Raw genomic sequence first — 10799 nt, 5'->3', positions numbered from 1 at the left:
AAGTTGTATAGAGTTACTTGACTGCACAGTTGCCAGTATCTTGGCGTACATACGATGCAACTAATGACATAAAAACGGGTGGCCCTTCACAGACGTCACGGTGACGCGTCGTCGATACGCGCCTGCTACTGTCTCTAATTAATGACGTCAATGTACGCTACCTCCATTACTTAAATGAGTGCAGCTCGTAAGACATCGACAACGGAAGCAGCAGCGTAAAGAGTCGACTACCAAAATCTGAATCGTTGAAAAATGATGAATGTGAAGAATGTGGAGTTTGTGAAGTTACTTATTATTTTAACTTGACTGTTACATCATTATTTTCAACGGTTAGATTAGCTCTTTCTTTACTTCCATTAGTTCATGAAATAGTTATCGCGGCATTACCGCAAAGATGACTTGGTAACCAGAATCAACTACAAAAAGAAGGCCGCTGTGGCCGAGCTCTCCTAGGCGCTTCTGTCTGGAACCGTGCGACCGCTATGGTCGCAGGATCGAATCCCGCCTCGGGAAGGGATGTTTGCGTTGTCCTTATGTTCGTTAGGGTTAAGTAATTTTAAGTTCTATGGGACTGATGACCTCAGATGTTAAGTTCCATAGTTCACTGAACCACTTGAACCATTTCTGAACTACAAACAGCGTTTGTCTGTAAGGACTGCGGGAACCACGGTTTTGGGCCCCCGAGCGTCCGGACGAGTGAGGGCTTTGTTCACACACAAAGGATGCTGGAGCACAGCTCTCAAACACATTGTTTTGGTCTCGAACTGGAGGGTTACCGGTTTGCTACTTGGTAAGATGGTTCGTGTGGTTGTAATTCATCGTAGGCATTGCGAAACTGCAAAATTTTTTCGTTCATCATTCGGTGAGGTAGTTACGTTTTATGGTTAAATTTTAATCAGTTCCAGCTGTGTAATTCCTATGGGCAGTGGGAATTGACTTGCGATACTTGTTACATTACTAATATTTTTTGCGAGTTCAGTAACTAAGAGGCTTCTAACCAAATTCGACTTAGTCACTTGTTCTAAAGACTATTTCAGTCAGTTCAGTTCCTTTTCTGTCAGTTTATTTCCTAATTGCCTTGTATCACATGGGCAGGATTCGTTCACAGTATAAGTACGTATTTAAGTTTTACCTAACATGTATCGCTTGTATATTAAGGGAGCCATGTGTTATTTTGTTTACTTGGTTTCACAAGTCGAATGTATGATGTGGTATCTACATACTTCCATGTAGTAAGATTTCCTAGCCATTGGTTTGTTATTTAAAAGCATTAACGTGACTGATACACTACAGCTGTTATACAATCTCACCATGCCGTACGATAGTTTTGGTTCAACGAAGAGAGAAATTCCAACACTTTCACATGATACTTAAATCAAAGATCACTTTGAGTATTATCAATATTATGTATGCTCTTCTACGAACGCATTTTACAGTGTAAGTGTGACAGTGTAGCAACTTGCGGATATGATGTACTTGGCTCTACACGAGTGTACGTGTTCGATGTTTCGTATTTGACCATGACGATTAAGAATTAGTGGACAGTGATTTTAGTTCGAGTTGCTAAAATACGTTCACTCTTGCTGAAATATTACACATCGGTTTTTCTACTCACTTACGTTCAGTTTACATCATCTATGCTCACTATTTACCATAGAGATACTGAATAAGTGTGAATTGTACTACCACTATTCATTTTGTAGGTCGTTTTTATTGATCTACTTTCTTTTTAATTTGGGATTTACTGTTGGTAATTGTGGCGGAATGTTAATTATTCCTCTGCAATCGCTTATCTGGTGATTATGTATAGAGATTTCGGCAATTTAGTGGAAAGTTATTACCATTTGTCGGTTATCAGTTGTTCGGCTTATGTTTTGCAGTGGTTTAGTGGCCAATACCGCAGAAGTTGCTGGTCTTTACGGGTCTTTCCTTATTCATTGCGATATGAAATGTGTCTGTGGCTCGGTGCTCCCGTCAGGTTCACTGGTCGCCTTTTGCAAGTCTTTTAGCTGATGCCGCTTTGGTGACTTGTGTGTTCATGATAAAACGATCATGAAGACAACACGACAGCCAGTCCCCGAGAAGAGAAAATCTCTACCCGGATGGGGAATCAAACCCGAGCCCGTATCATAGAATTCTCGGCTCTGAAGACTCACCTATCGTGGTGGACTTTACGAGATTGAGAAGACGTGTAGCAAGAAGCAGTAGTATGGTAGGAGTTTAGATAGTAGTGAGAAGCATAAGGGAACAAATGACAGGAATGGGGGAAACAAATACAGTAGAAGAAGAATGGGTAGCTCTGAGGGATGAAGTAGTGAAGGCAGCGGAAGGTCAAGTAGGTAGAAAGACAAGGGCTAGTAGAAATCCTTGGGTAACAGAAGAAATATTGAATTTAGTTGATGAAAGGAGAAAATATAAAAACGCAGTAAATGATGCAGGCAAAAAGGAATACAAAAGTATCAAAATTGAGATCGATAGGAAGTGCCAAATGACTAAGCAGGGATGGCTAGAGGACAAATGTAAGGATGTAGAGGCTTATCTCACTAGGGGTAAGACAGATACTGCTTACAGGAAAATTAAAGAGACATTTGGAGAAAAGAGAACCGTTTGTATGAATATCAAGAGCTCAGATGGAAACCCCGTTCTAAGAAAGAAGGGAAAGCAGAAAGGTGGAAGGAGTATATAGGGGGTCTATACATGGGCGATGTACTTAAGGACAATATTATGGAAATGGAAGAGGATGTAGATGATGATGAAATGGGATAATTGATACTGTGTGAAGAGTTTGACTTAGCACTGAAAGACCTGAGTCGAAACAAGGCCCCGGGAGTAGACAACATTCCATTAGAACTACTGAAGGCCTTGGGAGAGCCAGTCTTGACAAAAACCATGTGGTGAGCAAGATGTATGAGAAATTCGAAGTACCCTCAGACTTCAAGAAGAATATAATAATTCCAATCCCAAAGAAAGGAGGTGGTGACAAATGTGAAAAATACCGAACTATAAGTTTAATAAGCCACAGCTGCCAAACCCTAAGGCGAATTCTTTACAAACGAATGGAAAAACTGGGATAAGCCGACCTCGGGGAAGATCTGTTTGGATTCCGCAGAAATGTTGGAACACGTGAGGCAATACTGACCCTACGACTTATCTTAGAAGCTAGATTAAGGAAAGGCAAACCTACGTCTCTAGCGTTTGTAGACTTAGAGAAGGCTTTTGACAATGTTGACTGGAATACTCTCTTTCAAATTCTAAAGGTGGCAGGGGTAAAATACAGGGAGCGAAAGGCTGTTTACAATTTTTACAGAAACCAGACGGCAGTTATAAGACTCGAGGGGCATGAAAGGGAAGCAGCGGTTGGGAAGGGAGTGAGACAGGGTTGTAGCCTCTCCCCGATGTTATTCAGTCTGTATACTGAGCAAGCAGGAAAGAAAACAAAAGAAAAGTTCGGAGTAGGTATTAAAATCCATAGAGTGAAATAAAAACGTTGCGGTTCGCCGATTACATTGTAATTCTGTCAGAGACAGCAAAGGACTTGGAAGGGCAGTTGAATGGAATGGCCAGTGTCTTCAAAGGAGGATTTAAGATGAACATCAACAAAAGCAAAACGAGGATAATGGAATGTGGTCGAATTAAGTAGGGTGATGCTGAGGTAATTAGATTATGAAATGAGACATTTAAAGTGGTAAAGGAGTTTTGCTATTTGGGGAACAAACTAACTTTTGATGGTAGAAGAAGAGAGGATATAAAATGTAGACTGACAATGGCAAGGAAAGTGTTTCTGAAGAAAAGAAATTTGTGAACATCGAGTATAGAATTAAGTATCAGGAAGTGGTTTCTATAAGTATTTGTATGGAATGTAGCCATGTATGGAAGTGAAACATGGACGATAAATAGTTTGGAGAAGAAGAGAATATAAGGTTTCGAAATGTGGCGATACTGAAGAATGCTGAAGATTAGATTGGTAGATCACATAACTAATGAGGATGTATTGAATTGAATTGGGGAGAGGAGGAGTTTGTGGCACAACTCGACAATAAGAAGGGACCGGTTGGTAGGACATGTTCTGAGGCATCAAGGGATCACAAATTTAGCGTGGAGGGTAAAAATCGTAGATGGAGACTAAGAGATGAATACACTAAGAAGATTCAGAAGGATGTAGGTTGCAGTAAGTACTGGGAGATGAAGAAGCTTGCACAGATAGAGTAGAATGGAGAGCTGCATCAAACCAGTCTCAGGACTGAAGACAACAACAACGTGAAGTCTAAACTGGTGCAGCAGACTGATGGTGTTGCTTTGAGGGGAATAGCAGGTAATTCGTGAGTAGTGTTGACACTGCAGTCTAGAAGTGTACCTGCTGTGATGCTCTTTGTCAGATAACCCTCGAGATTCTACCACCTGTCATGTTCAAATTGAAAAACCGAATGTTGGACCTATTCGTTTTCATCACTTGCTAAGAATGTTACCAGCATAAAGGATAAAACATAGGCTAAGTAACATTATAAGCGGAATAATTAATGGACTATGACAACATATAACATCAATAACAAAATAACTATAACAAGAAATGGCACAGGTAAATTAAAAGACCAAGTACGAGATAAAGCAAAGGAACATAATGAGAAGTGAGAGGTTACTGCAGGCGGATTAAGTGAATAGGTGGAAAGCATTTCAAGAGAACAGCATACTAATATTAATGCAGTAGAAGCACAAATTGAAAACTTAGAACAAAAGTTAGACTCCAGTGAGGAAAAGCTCCAATCAGGTTTAATGTCCTCACTATTCAGGGTAGTTGCATTCTGCATGGTAGCAACTCTGTACCAGAAAACAGATTTGTTACTGTAGATTTTTAATGAAGATGTGAACAGACATCATAAGTCATTACAAGGAGGTTTACATGTTTTGTTTTATTAGAGGAGTGTGTGAAATCTGAGACAAATCTATGAGTCAGGAATATTAAAGGAAAGGGCTTACTGAGGCATGTGTCTTGGATTTGGTCTGTATTTGTTATCATACGCTTCTACAGTGATGAGCTACCTGTCACATTACTTGTCAATGAAATGACCTTCTCCTTAAGGGTCTCCACTTTTTTCAGCAGTGTATTCAAGTGCAGAGAATTTAATTCTTTTATTACACCTCTTCCGTTCCAACGGCCACCCACCCCGCTTTACATGCTGTACGTTATATTCCGTCACCCATCTTGCATGCGGCAGTGCATAGTTCTGAGACCGCTATCTCTTTCATTCTGTCCTTCTCCATTTACAAATGATGCATAATCAAACTGTCAAGAAGCCATTTCATTCAATTTACGAATTATGCATAATCAGACTGTCAAGAGACCATTTCATAAACTCTAGTTTCTCTTGTTTTCGCATTGTACTCATTTCGTGGAACATATTTCGGAGAAAGCAATGTGTTTGCTGTTTTCAGAAAGAATTCTCTCGGAATTCCAACACTAAATCTGCCTGTCATGCAGATCGCTTGTCTTGTAATGTCTACCGCTATAGCTTCATGGGCGTCACGTAATACTCTAACGCACACTAAACTAAACTGTGACGAAACTTATTGCCCCCCCTCCTTTGACTCTTCTATATACTCATCTCGATATAATCCCCAACCATCTGCAGATTCAGTAACGATTACCGGGAATGAGGAAGAAGAAGGCCATGAAAACTACTGTGTCATGATGATCTGTCCATTGGTGCTGCCAAATGGGCGGTGATCATGAGAAAGAGATGGAATAACCAACGAAAGGGTAACACTGTACGAGCCGCAGTGTGAAAGGTCGGAAGTTTGGACGTCGTAGGAAAGCTAGGAAATCTGAAACAGGGATATGCAAACTGATATGGAAAGGATTTCGGGTCAGACAACCACAGGGTAATATTAACAGCAACAAAGGACCGTATAACGGGAGTACGATATGTTATGAATGGTAAAATATGACAGAGAATGAGTTACTGTAAAGAAATCAGTGACCGGATTTGTGTCACCATATGCGACTGAAAATCAACGCAGACAACGATTGTTCAAGAGTAAATGACGACACCGAAAGCAGAAGATGAAGAGATACAGAAAGTATGTGAGAATACGGTTATTCATCATGTGAAGGGAAATAAAAATCTGATAACCATGAGGAATTAGAACGTGAAAGTATGGGACGGAACAGAAGAAGGGATTACTGGAGAATGTAGGAAAGGCCGCAGAAGTGGGAGAGGAGAAAGACAAGTTGAGTCCTGCAAGAAATTTCAGATGGTGCTAGCGAATACTCTGTTCAAGACGAGGAGGTGCACTAAGAAAAAATTCCGAAACATGGGAAGATTACATGGCCAGACACAGAGTCGGAATTCAGGTATTGGATTGTAAGGCGTAACCAATAGAAGATAGAGACTCGACTCACAATTTATTAAGGATTATATTCAGACTGGAGTTTTAGCTACGAATTCGGAAGAAGCAAAGTGTAAGGTTGCCGATATAGTTCTGTAGTGGAAAATGATAAGACGCTTTTGGAGATCGCTAAGGATGGGGTACTCCTGCAAAGAATGCCCCACTAGGCAATTCAGTTGAAAAGGATTGGACATCTCTAAGAAGGGCAATCGGAGATACTAGACTGTCGGACATCGATACCATGTAGGTAACTCCGAAGAAACTCTGGGTTACAGAGGAAATACTGAAACTGATCGACAGGAAGTTCATAAATGTTCAGGGAGAAACAGGAGAACCGCAACATAAATAATTTGATAATGAAATAAAGAGAAAGTGCAGGGCACCCAAGCGAAAATGGTGACAGGAAAAATCTGAAGGAGCCGTAAAAGAAATTACCGTCAGAGGGACTGACTCAGCATATAGAAAAGACAAAAAAAACTTCCTTATAATTAAAAGCAAGGATTAAACGGGAATTCCTTTGTTACCCGCAGATAAAACAACGAATAGGTGGAAAGAATCCCCCCATGTATTAGGGGAAGACTGCTCTTCTAACTTGATAGAATACGGAAGTCGATAAGATTCAAATGGTTCAAATAGCTCTGAGCACTATGAGACTTAATATCTGAGGTCATCAGACCCCTAGAACTTAGAACTACTTAAACCTAACTAACCTAAAGACATCACACACATACATGCCCGAGTAAGGATTCGAACCTGCGACCGTAGCGGTCGTACGGCTCCACACTGAAGCGCCTAGAACAGCACGGCCACACCGGCCGGCCGAAGACGATAAGAGACACTTAAAAATTTCAGCATTGCAATCAGAATTTATACCAGCTCTGGAAGACTTGACATAAAATTAAGCAGCTGGGATACAAAAACATTCTTTCGAAATTACTAAAATCCTAATGGGAAATGGCGACAAAACGACTATTGAGGTTGGTGTGTAGACTCCTATGACACTGGTGACATACCATCAGACTTTCCGAAAAACGTCGTCCACACATTCCCTAAGATAGCAAGGGCAGATGGATGCGAAAACTATCGATCAATCAAGTTAACATTGCGTGCATCCAAGCCGCGGACATAGGTAATGTACAGAAGTACGGAAAAGAAAACTGAGGCTATATCAGATGACGATCGGTATGTCAATAAGAAAGGTGCAGATAACAAAACGGCAATTCTGACTTCGCGTTTGGTACAGAAAGCAAGACAGAAGAAAAATCAGGATATGCCCACAGGATTTATGGACGAAGCGTTCGACGATGTGAAATGGTGAAAGTTCCGAGAATAATAGACGTAAGTTACAGGGAAATACGGATTGTATACAATGTTCATTAGGACCAGGAGGGAGAGAAAGATTGGGAGACCATGAACGAAATACTCGGATACGAAAGGGTGTAATTAAAATTTCGCCCCTACTTATCGATCTGTACTTGGAAGAAGCAATCTCGGAATGTTCAAGAATGTGATGAAAATTAAGGGTGAAAAGATATCAGTGACAAAATACGCTGATGACATTGTTATTCTCAGTAAAAGTGAAGAACAATTACAGGATCAGCCGAATCTAATGAATATCGATTATGGACTGAGGATCAATGAAAAAAAGACAAAAAATGAGATGCAGCAAAAATGTGAATCGCGAGAAACTTAACATAAAATTGATGGTCACGAAGTAGGCAAAGTTAAGGAGTTCTGCATAAATATCCGACTAGCACAGACAATGGTGGAATTCCTATCGAAGAGCAGTCTATTGGTATGAAACGTATGCTTTCATCTGAGTAAGAAATTTCTGATTATATACGTTTTGAGCATGGCATTGTGTCGTAGGGAATAATGGACAGCGGTGTAAGGTGGAACAGAAGACAATCAAATCGTTTGACATGTGATGCTACAGACAAACGAGGACATCAGATGGATTCAAGGGTCTGCGACTCTGTGGGTGCTCCGGTGCTCAAGGACCACACGTCATCCGCTCCCCTCACCCCACCAACCAGAAATGTTTGTAGTACGCAGTCATGGGAAACAAAAGTGAAACACAATAATTAAAAAGCATAGTTAGTGGAGAAAACTAAAAACGGTCAATTCTGCTCTCGCGTTGGTTCTTGCAAGTACGGCGTAGCGTTTTTAAGTATTCCGGAAACAACTGACAAGTGCTTAGCACTACTCTACCGCGAAGACATCATGAAAAAGATTTCAACCGCCTGCTTTGCGTCGATAGATATTCACTCACTCCGCAACGTTCTTGGTGGTAGAGTTAGTATTAATTTATTTTTGTTGCGTAATACAGATTCAATACAATTGTATGCTGTCACCATTTATTTTGTTTATTTCTTTTTTGTAGTTAATTTTTGTAATTCATTAAGTCATTCTTCGCTCATCAGTGATTAAAAGTGATTCGGCTACGACATTTCCTGGCAGTGGTTGAGATGGCTCCGATCCAGCTGCTTTATCGAATGAAAAAATGAAAACTGGTCACATTAGTGGAGGCCGTTATTTCAAAAGACTGTGGAAACACGGAGATTAGTGAATGCCGTATGACAAAAAGTGTGACAAATTCTTTTACTCTGGGGACGATGAAATGAGTTCCATTTTCGAAGAAAACTAAACTAGACGAAGGTACGATGAAAGCATTCGATCACGTCGAATTTTGTGCTTGGAACAAACATTAGAGGTGAGTACTGTCATGAAAAGTCGTATTATCGTATGTCTTGCAATGTTTATTAGCAGAGGGTAAGGTGGCAAAATGAAAGCCTGCAAAAGCAGTTCTGTTGAGTGTATCTAGACTGCTCTGTGTCACAGTGCATCGGTTAGTAAACCGTCTTGTACACTTGCAAATGTAATTAGCTACTTCCCTTAGTTATCATGTAATCGAAAGCACTAACCTGAATTAACTTCTTGTTCTTGAAACCGGACGCCAATTTTACTAACTCATATTTTAATAAGTATTATGTTTCTGTTTGTACAAAATTTCACTGCCTTAAGAGTGATAGTATTGTTACTAACGACACGCAGCACCTATTGTTATTATATAATTTACCGCTTATTGACAATTTCATTTGTAAAACGACTCCGAGCGTTCGAAAAATATGGATAACGATCTTATGCAATTATTCTCACGATCACTATCGGCAACTAAATTCATTCACGGGACAGGTGTGGACCACTGGCTGCGTCAGTTTCCGCTATGATTCACTAGCTGCTGCGCTTGCACAAGTTGTCATAATGTTTTCATCCCAGCCGTGACAGCTGTTTTTCTAGGTGCTATCAGCAGTTCAACAGAACAGAAGAGAATTGAAGCAGTTGTGATGTGGTGCTACAGACGAATGTTGACAATTAGGTGGAATAATGGGGTAAGGAATGAGAAGGTTCAGCACAGAATAGGAAGTGAATATCTGGAAGACATAAACAAGCAAAAGAGACAGGATGTTGTGACATCTTATAAGACATCAGGGAATAACTTCCATGCTACTAGAGGGAGCTGTACAGGACAAAAACTGCAGAGTAAGAGAGAGACTGGAATGCATCCATCAAGTAATTGAGGACGTAGGTTACAAATGCTACTCTGAAGTGAAGAGGTAGGCGAGGGAGAGAAATACGTGACGGGCCGCGTCAAAGGAGTCAGAAGACTGATGACTCTAAAAGGAAAACGTTAATTACCACTTTTCGCACCATGCAGATGTCTTGTCCTACAAGAAATCCGTATATATTTCCAGTTTGATTTCATGAGTTTCCGTGAGTTGCTACTGTGACCTTCTGACAGAACATCAAGAGTCCAGTTGTAGATGGACGACAATACTTCACAGGCGTGCAGTTTTAGTAGAAGCTGCATTTGACATTGGTGTAAGAAGCTTTCAGGATATCTATAATTACGAAATCAACTTGAGATCTTCTGTCAACAGAATTTATTAGTTACTATGAATTGTGATTCAAAAGAACCATGAAACTTCCTGGCAGATTAAAACTGTGTGCCCGACCGAGACTCGAACTCGGGACCTTTGCCTTTCGCGGGCAAGTGCTCTACCAACTGAGCTACCGAAGCACGACTCACGCCCGCTACTCACAGCTTTACTTCTGCCAGTACCTCTTCTCCTACCTTCCAAACTTTACAGAAGCTCTCCTGCGAGACATGCAGAACTAGCACTCCTGAAAGAAAGGATATTGCGGAGACATGGCTTAGCCACAGCCTGAGGGATGTTTCCAGAATGAAATTTTCACTCTGCAGTGGAGTGTGCGCTGATATGAAACTTCCTGGCAGATTAAAACTGTGTGCCCGACCGAGACTCGAACTCGGGACCTTTGCCTTTCGCGGTCTAGTGCTCTACCAACTGAGCTACCGAAGCACGACTCACGGCCGGTACTCACAGCTCTCATTC

At 40.9% G+C, this 10799-nt stretch overlaps 1 non-coding gene across 1 annotated transcript; it reads right to left on the bottom strand.

Moving 5' to 3' along the window:
- Positions 1 to 10391: 10391 nt before the first annotated feature.
- Trnas-cga (transfer RNA serine (anticodon CGA)) lies at positions 10392 to 10466 on the bottom strand. Its single transcript has one exon. It is a non-coding gene; the product is annotated as a tRNA-Ser (tRNA).
- Positions 10467 to 10799: the final 333 nt, after the last annotated feature.

The sequence above is a fragment of the Schistocerca gregaria genome, chromosome 4 (assembly GCF_023897955.1).
Source record: "Schistocerca gregaria isolate iqSchGreg1 chromosome 4, iqSchGreg1.2, whole genome shotgun sequence".
Lineage (NCBI taxonomy): Eukaryota > Metazoa > Arthropoda > Insecta > Orthoptera > Acrididae > Schistocerca > Schistocerca gregaria.
This window is presented reverse-complemented; position numbering and strand designations above follow the sequence as displayed.